Consider the following 11446-nt stretch of genomic DNA (forward strand, 5'->3'; position numbering starts at 1 on the left):
TCTGTAATTTTGCATTATAAAGCGCATGAGTGCTGCGCCCTCTGTGGAGTCAGTCTCGAAATAAACAGCCTAGTGTACGGACGTGTGCCTTTTATTTACGTAGGCACTACATTGGCGTTCGAGGATTATTATCGGAATATTCGGAACTATTGCATGGTGTTTAGTAGTGTGGTGTGCCAAATTATTATCTGCAATGTCAGTAGGAAGAATCGGCGAATTTGAAGTGGCTGCGGGTAACTGGACTATGTACGTGGAAAGATTAGCAATGTACTTTAAAGTGAACGAGATTCAATCGGAAATGCAATTGCCGACACTCATAGCGGTTATGGGGGGGGAAGCTTATGAGCTACTGAGCACTATATCGTGCCCTAAAAAACCGGCAGAGATGTCCTACACAGAGGTGATTGAAATTATGCGAAATCATATGGAACCAAAACCATCTTTTATGGCCGAACGATATCGATTGCGGCAAAGGCGACAGGGAGGTGAAGAAACGGTGTCGCAGTTTTTGACTGATCTTAAAAAACTCGCCAAGTTTTGTGAGTTCGGCTCAGCATTAGAAGAAAATATTCGGGATCAGTTCTGAGGAGCGATACCATTAAACAACGTCTTTTTGCGGAACACGACCTAACCTATAAAAAGGCGGTGCGTCTAGCTCTTTCACTGGAAGCCGCCGAAAAGGACGCAGCTATGGTAGAACGCCCAGGTGTAAGCGAGAGGACCGATGGAGGAGCGAGACCCGCAACTGTGAACTCGTTCTCGTCGGCACAACCACTTGGCGGACAAGCACTGAACAGTGTGAATGGCACAAATCAGAACACAATAAGCAATAGGATCATGTGTGCAGTATGCGGGCGACTAGGCCACCGAGACACACAGTGCCCTTACAAAGACTTTGTATGTAATAAATGTGGGGAGGTGGGTCACTTAAAGCGGGTGTGTCCAGCTAGAATAACCCGTGGCAACTCAGCCAGCAGCGCTCGTGGTTCGGGCAGCGGAGCCCGGGGTCCGGGTAGCGGCGCCCGGGATTCGGGTAGCGGCAACCGTACGGCAGGTGCGCGCGCGCGGCGCCCGCGTCGCTCGGTGTATCACGTCCAGGCAGAGGGCAGCGAGACTCCGCATGATGATGAACAAACGTCGACGTCGGACGTCGAAGAAGATTTATATCATCTTTGTTTGAACGGTTACAAACCGGTAAGTTTGTCATTGTGTGTAGATAGCGAAACAATTAACATGGAGGTCGATACTGGCTCGGCAGTGTCGTGCATAAGTAGGGACACTTACGATAAATACTTCAAGCGGAGGGTAATCGAACCTTTCGACCTAGTATTAAAGTTTTACGACGGGAGCCGCGTACGGCCTTTAGGTGTGATAAGACCGATAGTTAGGTATCAAAACAGATCAAAAAAATTAGAACTCTTTGTTATCGATAGGGGTACCACATCACTACTGGGTCGACATTGGTTAACAGAACTAGGTATCCAAATCCCAGTTTTTCATAACGAGGCAATTAATGGTGACTTGCATGCATTACTCGGCAGGTATAAGGAGGTATTCGACGATGGTCTGGGACGGTTCACTGGAGGCAAGGCGACACTCAGGGTCCGCGAAGGGGCTCAGCCGGTGTTCTGCGCGCGCGGCCTCTGCCGTACGCGCTACGCGAGCGCGTTGAGGCCGAGCTGGACGCGATGCTGCGCAGCGGGGTCATCGAGCCCGTTGACACGTCGGAGTGGGCCACGCCACTCGTACCGGTACGTAAAGCTGATGGGGGGTTGCGGATTTGTGCAGATTACAAGGTGACCTTGAACCCCGCCCTACTGATCGATAGGTATCCCTTGCCAAAAATTGACGATCTACTAGTGAGACTCAACGGAGCCCGGATATTTTCAAAAATCGATTTGACGCAGGCTTATAATCAGATCGAGTTAGATGAATCTAAACAGTATACCGTGATAAATACGCACAGAGGGTTATTTAGGTATAACAGACTGGTTTATGGGTTGTCGTCTAGCCCGGGAATATTTCAGCGAATTATGTCGAATTTACTTAAAGATATTCCACAGGTAGAAGTATTTTTAGATGATGTCATCATAGGGTCGGCAGATATTAAAACGCATCTTGTAACATTACAAAAAGTTCTAGAAAGAATCCGTAGTCACGGACTAAAATTAAAGAAAAGCAAATGCACTTTTCTTTTAGAGGAAGTGCAATATTTAGGCTATATCATATCGAAAGACGGTATTAAAGTCGATCCAACAAAAATCGATGGAATTCTAAAAATTCCCAGGCCGCAAAATACGACAGAACTCAGGTCTTTCTTAGGTGTAGTCAACTTTTATGCTCGATTCGTACCGAACTTGAGTTCTATTTTATCGCCCTTATACGATTTATTAAGGAAGGGGGTCACCTGGGAGTGGAACAAATATTGCGAAAAATCGTTTAAAAAAGTGAAAGGATTGTTGATTGGCGCTGAGGTTTTAAAACATTATGATCCAAACAAGCCACTGGTTCTAACTACGGATGCCAGCAACCGCGGCATAAGCGGAGTCCTGACTCAGCCGGAGGAGGGCTGCGCGGGCGCGGGTGGCGCGGGAGGGGCGCGGGAGCGCCCAGTCGCTTATGTATCGCGCTCATTGAACGACGCGGAACGAAACTATTCCCAAATAGACAAGGAAGCGTTAGCGATCGTATTTAGTTTAGAAAAATTACATCAGTTCCTTTACGGCCGGCGATTCACATTAAGAACCGATCATAAGCCACTAGTTAGCATTTTTGGGCCCAAACAAGGTATTCCGTCGATGGTAGCGAGTCGATTGCAACGGTGGGCGATTAAGTTATCTGCGTACACGTATGACATCGAGTACATTCGCACGGACGCAAACGGCGCGGACGGCTTGTCGCGGCTGCCGGTACCAGTTAAAAATGCTGACTCATTGGACGGCTCGCCGCCGGAGCAGACGTATTTACATTTTGCAAGTAACGAATTATTACTTGACTATTATGAGGTAAAAAAACAAACACAACGCGATCCGATTCTTTGCCGAGTGCTAGGGTATATACGGTCGGGCTGGCCGGACGAAGTTGAAATAAAAAATGTGCAACCATTCTTTAATAGGAAACGAGAACTGTACGAAGAGCTAGGATGCGTCATGTGGGGGCACCGGGTAGTCGTACCAGAGGGTTGCCGAAATAGGGTCCTCAAAGAATTACACGAAAGCCACATGGGGATAGTGAAAACAAAGGCGTTCGCGCGTAGTTACGTGTGGTGGCCCGGCATTGACGAGGCACTTGAGGCGCTGTGCCGCGGGTGCGCCGTGTGCGCGGCCGAGGCGGACGCGCCGCCGCGGCACGCGCCCTGCCCGTGGCCGTGGCCGGCCCGGCCGTGGTCACGAGTACATGTTGATTTTTTGGGACCCCTTTTTGGAAAAACTTATCTGATTATGATTGACGCACGAACCAAATGGTTAGAAGTATTCCCCGTTATCGGAACCTCCGCGACTAATACAATCGATAAACTCAATGAAGTTATCGCGCGATGGGGTCTTCCGAAGCAACTAGTATCGGATAATGGGCCGCCGTTTACGAGTAGAGATTTTTTTGTTCTTGGCGAATAACGGCATCGAACACGTATTCACGGCACCGTATCACGCCGCGTCCAACGGCGCGGCAGAAAATGCGGTCCGTACCGTTAAACGGGTAATTAAAAAGGCAATGCGACAAAACTTAATGTTCATTCCGCCCTTAACACCTTTTTATTACACTACCGGAATACGCCGCATTGCACGACAGGCGAAAGCCCCGCGTCGCTAATGTTAGGTAGGCAGGTACGCACCAGATTAGATGCACTTAGACCGGACTGCGAGAAAAACGTCCTTAATGCACAAAGAAAACAAGTAGCCGGTTGCACAAACTCGGGCCGCGCTTTACAACAGGGAGACGAAGAGTATGGATACGACAGTATCAAGGGGACGCGAAGTGGCTTCCGGGTAGGGTCATTCAAAGATCAGGAACCACCGATTACACAGTAAGCGATGGATTCGGTAGGCAGTCGCATAGACATGTCGATCAGTTGAGGCGGCGATCAAGTGTGTTAATCTGTCCAAGCGACCCGTTATCAGCAGACCAGGGGCCAGGAGGGGTGTGACCCACGACCTGACGACCAGGCTCAGGCTCCACTAAGAGACGAGTCTGTCGTTGCGATGACACCGCGGCGCAGCACTAGCGGCCAGGCGACGAGCCCGGCGCGGACGCCCCGGACGCCTGCGGGGGCCGCGCGCCGCGAGTCTAAGGCAGCGTCACCAGAATCAGACTACAGTGACAGCCCATTTTTGTCACCTACATCCACCTCGCCACCTGAACCGGCCCAGGTCCATCGTCACATGAGGGAATGCAGACGTAAGAACCCACCGCAATATAGGTTTGATAAATATTTCATAAGTGTTTTTTTTTAGATATGCATATACATCTTCTTGAGAACAGATTTTTTTTTTAAAGACGTAGCAATTAAATACTTCAATACTTAAAAAGTGCTACGGCACTTATTCTTACCATTACAATGTTATTAATAAGGCACGCGAGGACTCGCGAGGATGTGTAGCACATCCATTACACTAAGATTTTTTTTTTTATGGCAATATCTACAGTTAGGGCTTACTTGGATGTGAACCATTTGTAAACAGAATAATAAAAAAAAATACAATAAAAAGTATACGGGAACCCTAATTTTAAGACAAGCCTGTAACACTATAGTGTCATTGTTATCAGTACATATAGATACCTACTAAAATAATATTAACATAGCTATAAATAATTACACTTAAACTAAGTTATACTATACTCCTATTAAAAACAGTTATCTACCTAGGTACATAGGTACCTACTGACAGTTGCTACATTGTTTCGTGAGTTAACCTTTAAATTGACAGTGTACACCACAGCGACCATGATTCAAGACTATCTTTTTATTTTTTGTTAAATGTAGTTTTTTTTTTAATATAAGGTACCGTAGAGGCTTGAATCATGAACTTTTTTTTTCTCAATCTCGACAATCTAAGGGTTAAGAAGAGAGTGGATACAGTTTTAAGATAGGGAGAGAAAATAAACAATGTTTTGTTTCCTGTTTAATTTTATTTAGGTAAACAAGAAGGACAAGCTCTTGGTTATTTGTTATTTTAATGTTTGTCATATAGCTAAGAATTTACATAGTTATACAAGCCTTCCAGTAGCTAAGTTGTATTTATGATATTTTGTAGAAGTACCTATTAAGGCACCTAAGGGTGTGATATTTTGTACTGCAGGATTTGCTACATTTAGATTAAGAAGAGAGTGGTGTAATGTTTGCATTATAAAGCGCATGAGTGCTGCGCCCTCTGTGGAGTCAGTCTCGAAATAAACAGCCTAGTGTACGGACGTGTGCCTTTTATTTACGTAGACACTACATAAACGACTATTCATGTTTTTCAAGAGTATACTAAGAGCACAAACAGGACAACAATAATCATAAGCGACGACATGATGCTCTAGAAAACGTTCATCTCCATTTTCGTAAAAATAAATTAACAGATAATGCACAATGATTGTTTGTTCTACCAATAGCTTTTTTCGCGTTTTAGTATCCATGATCACCATGGCAAAAATATAACTACATAGTAAATAATTTTATTTGTCTATACTATAACAACGTTCATCTCAAGAATTAAAATGTTATTACGACATGGTTCTGTGGTGATCCACGAATCAGATTGTTTGGTACCTTACAACTTCTATAGCATAATACGAAAATAACCGAACTACAAAGACAAGATAGATAGTAACTGGCATGAACCTACATTACAATTAGATTAGATTATTTTTATTATTATATTAAAGCGATCAAAATTTGCTGTAAATAATTAAAATGATAGCTCAACAAACCCTCGAATTTGAAACACTCATTCTCAAATTTAAATAATTAAGAAATTTTAATTACTTGTACATATCAAAGAGATTATTAATGTATACCTAGGTACTTTAAAGAATAATTTGTTAATCATATTATTTTCAAAGACTAGTTGAGTCTAACAAATATTTAAAAAGTATACCTACCTGAGAACTAACAATCTCATAAAGTTGTTTTCAAAAAACAAAGGTTTTGGAAACCTCGTATTATACTATTATTTGATATTGAAAGACTATAAAAGGGCTTTGTTTCGTAAATAAATTAATATTTTACGAAATAAATCAGTGTTTCCTACAGGTAATTGTTTTATTTTGTAATTATAGTTATTTAATACATGACTGAGAAAAATTTGGTTATCAGATATTTGATAATGAATAATAAAGTTCACAGAAATTGAAGGTCATTCATTGTTATTTAATTATATATGCCATTTTATGCTAAACTATCACTGTAAGGCTTATCTATAAAATTAAAGTAATTTTTTATTGGTGATATTTTTAATAAAATTCGCGAATTCGCGAAATTAATTCGTAGCTGTCACTGCAGTCAAGAAAGATTTTTTCAAAATGGCCGCGCCGCTTGACAGTAAATTTTAAATATGGCGCTGCCATTCCACAGGTTAGTAATGTTCGTTTTTGATTACTTAACAACAATTAATCACAGTAACTGTCAAAATGACACGGTACTGTAGATTGAAAAGTTTTTTAGGCACTTTGTTTGACTACAAGCCCGATGTGATGTGATGTTCATAAACATTTTAGTGTACAGGTAATATTGAACGTAGCTGTAATAAAATTGATGTTTTTTATTTCCGTAATAAAATTAATATTCTATCTAAAAAATTGGCGGTGGGATCTTCATACCTGTAAACGAACGATAAAATTACTTTTTTTCAAGCTTACGGTGATTTGTGAGGTAAAAGTGATTAGGAACTATCTTAATAACAATTGGCATAAATAAAGTGAATAACTGTGTGAGAGACTGTAAGCTCTGAAAGCTTTATAAATTGCACCTCCTTTAATTTACCTTAAAAGAATAGATCATAACGAGTATTTTTAATAAAAAAATATCCAGTAATTCAAATCTTAAACTTGCTACGTGACCTGTACATGGTTTTTTTTACGGCTTTAAATTTATATGTACTACCTATTCTCATCGTTAAAATCTTATTGCACAAATTGAACCCTCTACATCTCAATGAATATGTACTCAAGCAAATCTGCCATTTTAAGTAAAAAAACATGCTCTTTGAGTGATGACTCTCAGGAGTACTTTACAATTTTAAAGATATTACCACTTTGAGCAGCGGTTTTGACATCAAGGAACCCGGTTAATATCAGTGGCGAAGGTTCGAGAAAGTTCACAACTTTGCTTTAGTCTGGAAGTAATTTGTTAAATAAACGGAACACATGAAAAGTTACATAGGTATGCAAGTGGAAGGTAGGGGTAGGTAGGTAGCAACGTCTAAAATGGAAAAGGGAATCCTCATGAAATAGTAACTTTGCTTACTGTATGTCTGTCAAAATCCATTTTTCAGGAACACCTGGAGGTAGGTATTAAGTTGAAATACAAAACACTTACAGCCTTATTCATAAAAAAACCTTAATTGAGGTTTGATCGGTCTGTTACTTAGCAGACTGATTAAGCTTAATAGACGGTTGTCAAGAAGTATTCATAAACACTTGCTTGCAGTCTGCTAGTTGTTGAGCTGCTGATAGACGGATTAGACGCGTTATATTGGCCACCTTGACAAATCAAAGACAAAAAATGGCCTAATCGATAATTAAAAAAAATTGACAGCAGTGACAGCAAATTAGCAGGAAAAAAAATAAAAAGCGAGATATTTGTTTTCCCGCCATTTCCGATCCGCATGTTTATGTTGTGCAAAAAGCCATAATTATGTTAATCCTATTTTTTTTTTCATATTTATTGTTAATTTTTTGTTGCTAATTTAGAGGATTTTTAAATACAAATTCCTGAAAATAAATTTTCCAGTTTTTTTTTTTTAAATCTTTGCGTAGCCCTGCCTTCACTATAAATATCTTCGGTATGGTTTTTTGCTCTTGTCAAAGTCAGCTGTTCAAACTTGTGGCGGCCATTTTGTGACTTAGCAGGGAGATAAAGGAGGGTCTACGGTCCTCTAACTTTAGCAGAGCCTTGATCGACTGATTAGCGCTAACAGACGTTTATGAATCATGTTTTTTAGCATCGGGCCCTTCAAGGAGCCTTCAAGGAGGCTCTAACTTTTTATGAATAAGGCTGTTAGGCTTTGGTGTCTTACGACCGGTAAAAAAATGGAGTTTCTTTGTTTAGGGAAACTTTTTTTTGTTGTCTTTTTAATTTGTATGTCCGAGGAAGTCTGATTCTCACTTGGCGGGCTTTTTACCCGACTGCAGTTTAGCTTAAAAACAGAGGCTATTTATAAAATCACTGCTATATTTCGTAAATTAATAACGCACATCTATCTATTTGTGCCCATTTTTTGCTGACTGTAATTTATGTGAACTGTACTTACATTTTCATATTATCTACAAAATTATCCACATAACTTTTTAAGTCAATGAGCTAAAATAATTTCCTTGCTCAATTCTTTTAGTTCATTGATGGGTTATTATTTCGAGAGGTTCAATTGTGTTCAGACTCAAATTTTCAGTTATAAAATTAGAAATATATCGTTTATTGTTTTTAAGTTGCTTAGGATATTATCGCTGAAACTTGTGGTAAATACATTTTATTCTATTTTATCTTTTTTCCACAATAACTTAAATTTTCTGCACAAAAGTCAGTTACGTGGTCAGGTTCGGATTATCCCTGACTACTTTTTAGTATGGTAAAAAATACAAGCTATAGAAAAACTTGCTGTTTAAAACATGGATTGAATGTTCATAATATGATATACCATGCATGCAAACATAAAAAAAATTAGGACATTGATGAGACTATTTTTTTCTACATTTCCCGTTGTTCCAAAATACACCATCATTTTCGTAGCCACACTTATTAACTAATATTTTAAACAAAAAAAGAGGTCAAACCTCCTGTGAATCCTTTTTAACTATAAGCGACTTTGAAAATAAGACTGCGTCAATATGAAGTGTAATGTTTATCGCAAGCCATAATTATTTATCTATAATTAATGTAATAAAGGTTCAAGTTAGATTTGCGTCAAAGATCGAGCGTCATTTTCGTTACGGTTGCGAACTGGTGAGTATTGGGTAAATAAATGTAATGTTTTACTGGTGCTGTGTCATTTGCAGTTAAGTTATTCAATATTGATTTCATTTGCATCAAACCTATAGGATATTTACTGCAGAGCCGCGAAAGTAAGAAATTTTCAATTTCGTGGTCATCATTTTCGTGGTGCTATGGGCCACGAAACTGATTAAAGACCACGAAAAAGATGATTTTCCCTACAAGTAGAAAAAATACAGAACACTTTTTATAGAATTTTCTGCTTTTTACAGTGTTTTATGCCGTTATTGATTTAATTGACTTAAATGAAGAATGGTTGACCGTCAACAACATTTGCTCCAGGTGTGGTTATAGGAATTATGACCAGTGTGACGCCAATTTTGCTAACTGGCTAGAGGTTCAAGAATTAGTTTGCTCTGAATGTACGTGTGAAATGTATATATCTAAATATTAAAAAAAAACTTCGTCATTTAGAGGAGCATTTTGTTGTGTTGTTTCGTTGTAACATAATTTCGTTCGGGTCTACACCTGCACGGGGAGGGGAAGGTATTGAAAGCTGTTTTGGTTTGTGAGTTGAAGTTAATAATCTTACTTTAATTCAATAATTTCTAGATAGTATTTAAAAGGTTACAAAAATGACAATTAGAAGTCGTCATTTTCGTGGTCAAGTTTTAATTTTTTTTATATAGATATCGATTGTCTGTTTCTGTTGATACCTGATTAATTAAATAATGCTTATTCGTTTTCTCATTATTATCGGATTTTCATTCAAATAGTACAATTATAAGATTTTAAAATAAACAAAATGTTCTTTTTCGTGGTCTCGGTGCTCATTTTTGTTACCGTTAAAATTGGAATTTTACTTTTTTTAACCAAAATAAACTTTATCGATCTCTTATAATATAAAGCATCTTATTGGTACATATCCTTATGTTCAAAATAAAACAGAGCACATCAAAATGTGTGTTTTTTTTTCTGTAACATTTATCTTACACCTCAAATAATTACCCTGATATGGACCTCCACAAAGTAACGCCCGATTCAATAAATTATTTTTAAGTCAATCCAATGAGTGGAAGCAGACCTAAATTTATCTAATTTGCAATGCTAGTAATTACAGATAACTAAAATCAGAAATCAATTGGTAATAGGTTTTACAATTATAAATTCTTTACACTTTTAATTTAAAACTTAACTTGAAGAAAACGAAAAATAAACCACTAATGCCATAATTGAGTAAAAGCCGGGGTAAAGCCGAAATAAACTACGATGGCATTAAGCCCAAACTTTTATGAACTAGTAAACGGAGGCTTATAGCCATTTGTTAATTAAGCACATTCAGCTCTACTAATTGCATTCTCATTTAAAACAGCCCGTTCCCGCAATTAACCCACATAACTTCCATTTTACTCACTTTTACTACATGGAAATTTGCCTTTGAAATATGTTTACGTACTTATTTGCATATGGGAATACAGCAAGTGTAAGTGTTCATTTTAATAGCGTTAAATCTTTCCAATTAAGAAAATAGTTTTGTGGAGCAATTTGTTTAATCACAAGCCTTGCTAGTCTTTGAAGTTTAAATTTATTTAAACAACAGACAAATCGCTGTTTAACGTAGTCTGAGGAAGAATTTCTAACCATTAGCACAACTTCAACAGACACAAAACAAGGCAGTTAAGAAAATCAAGTTTACATCGAAATGACTCAGTTGAAGCAAATAGATTGCTTTAGCTATGAACATTAAATTTTGGAAAGTCCTCGCCTATGGCCATCAAGTAACATGCATCGTTTCTATAAATATTACTACAAAGTGTTTGTAGCTTTTTTTGTCTTTCTCTGCAACTTTCTTTTCACTATAAATTTTTATTATCTCCCGAGGCATCTGGATTTGTTTGTAGAAGAAATGATATTTTAATTTACGAGCTCGCTGTAACCTCTAAAGTGCTTACGTTTATTTTGATGCATGACAAAATTGTGATGATATTAAATACGCTTGAAAGCAAAATGTTTCAACCTGAAACAGAAGAAGGGTTAAAGATTATCGATGACGCTAAGAAGTTTATTGTGCGGTATTGGAAAATTGTTGCAGTTATCTCAGTAACATCAAACTTAACTCATATTCTATCACCATTTATAACTCATTTGTTTTACCTGTGGAAATTGAATCTTCTGTATGCAGTTACTCTTTTTTATCAGAAAATACAACTCAAGCCTTTATTTACCCTTTGTACTGGTATCAAGCTCTTAGTATGCATTTTCACATGTTATGTAATGTTAACATTGATACGTTTATTTTGGGTGTGTTAAATTCTG

The 11446-nt window shown here is 38.5% G+C and overlaps 1 pseudogene; it reads left to right on the forward strand.

Moving 5' to 3' along the window:
- The first annotated feature begins 10832 nt into the window (after positions 1–10832).
- LOC141428718 (uncharacterized) overlaps positions 10833–11446 on the forward strand; it is a 6877-nt pseudogene continuing 6263 nt past the window's right edge.

This window comes from Choristoneura fumiferana, chromosome 6 (genome assembly GCF_025370935.1).
Source record: "Choristoneura fumiferana chromosome 6, NRCan_CFum_1, whole genome shotgun sequence".
Classification (NCBI taxonomy): domain Eukaryota; kingdom Metazoa; phylum Arthropoda; class Insecta; order Lepidoptera; family Tortricidae; genus Choristoneura; species Choristoneura fumiferana.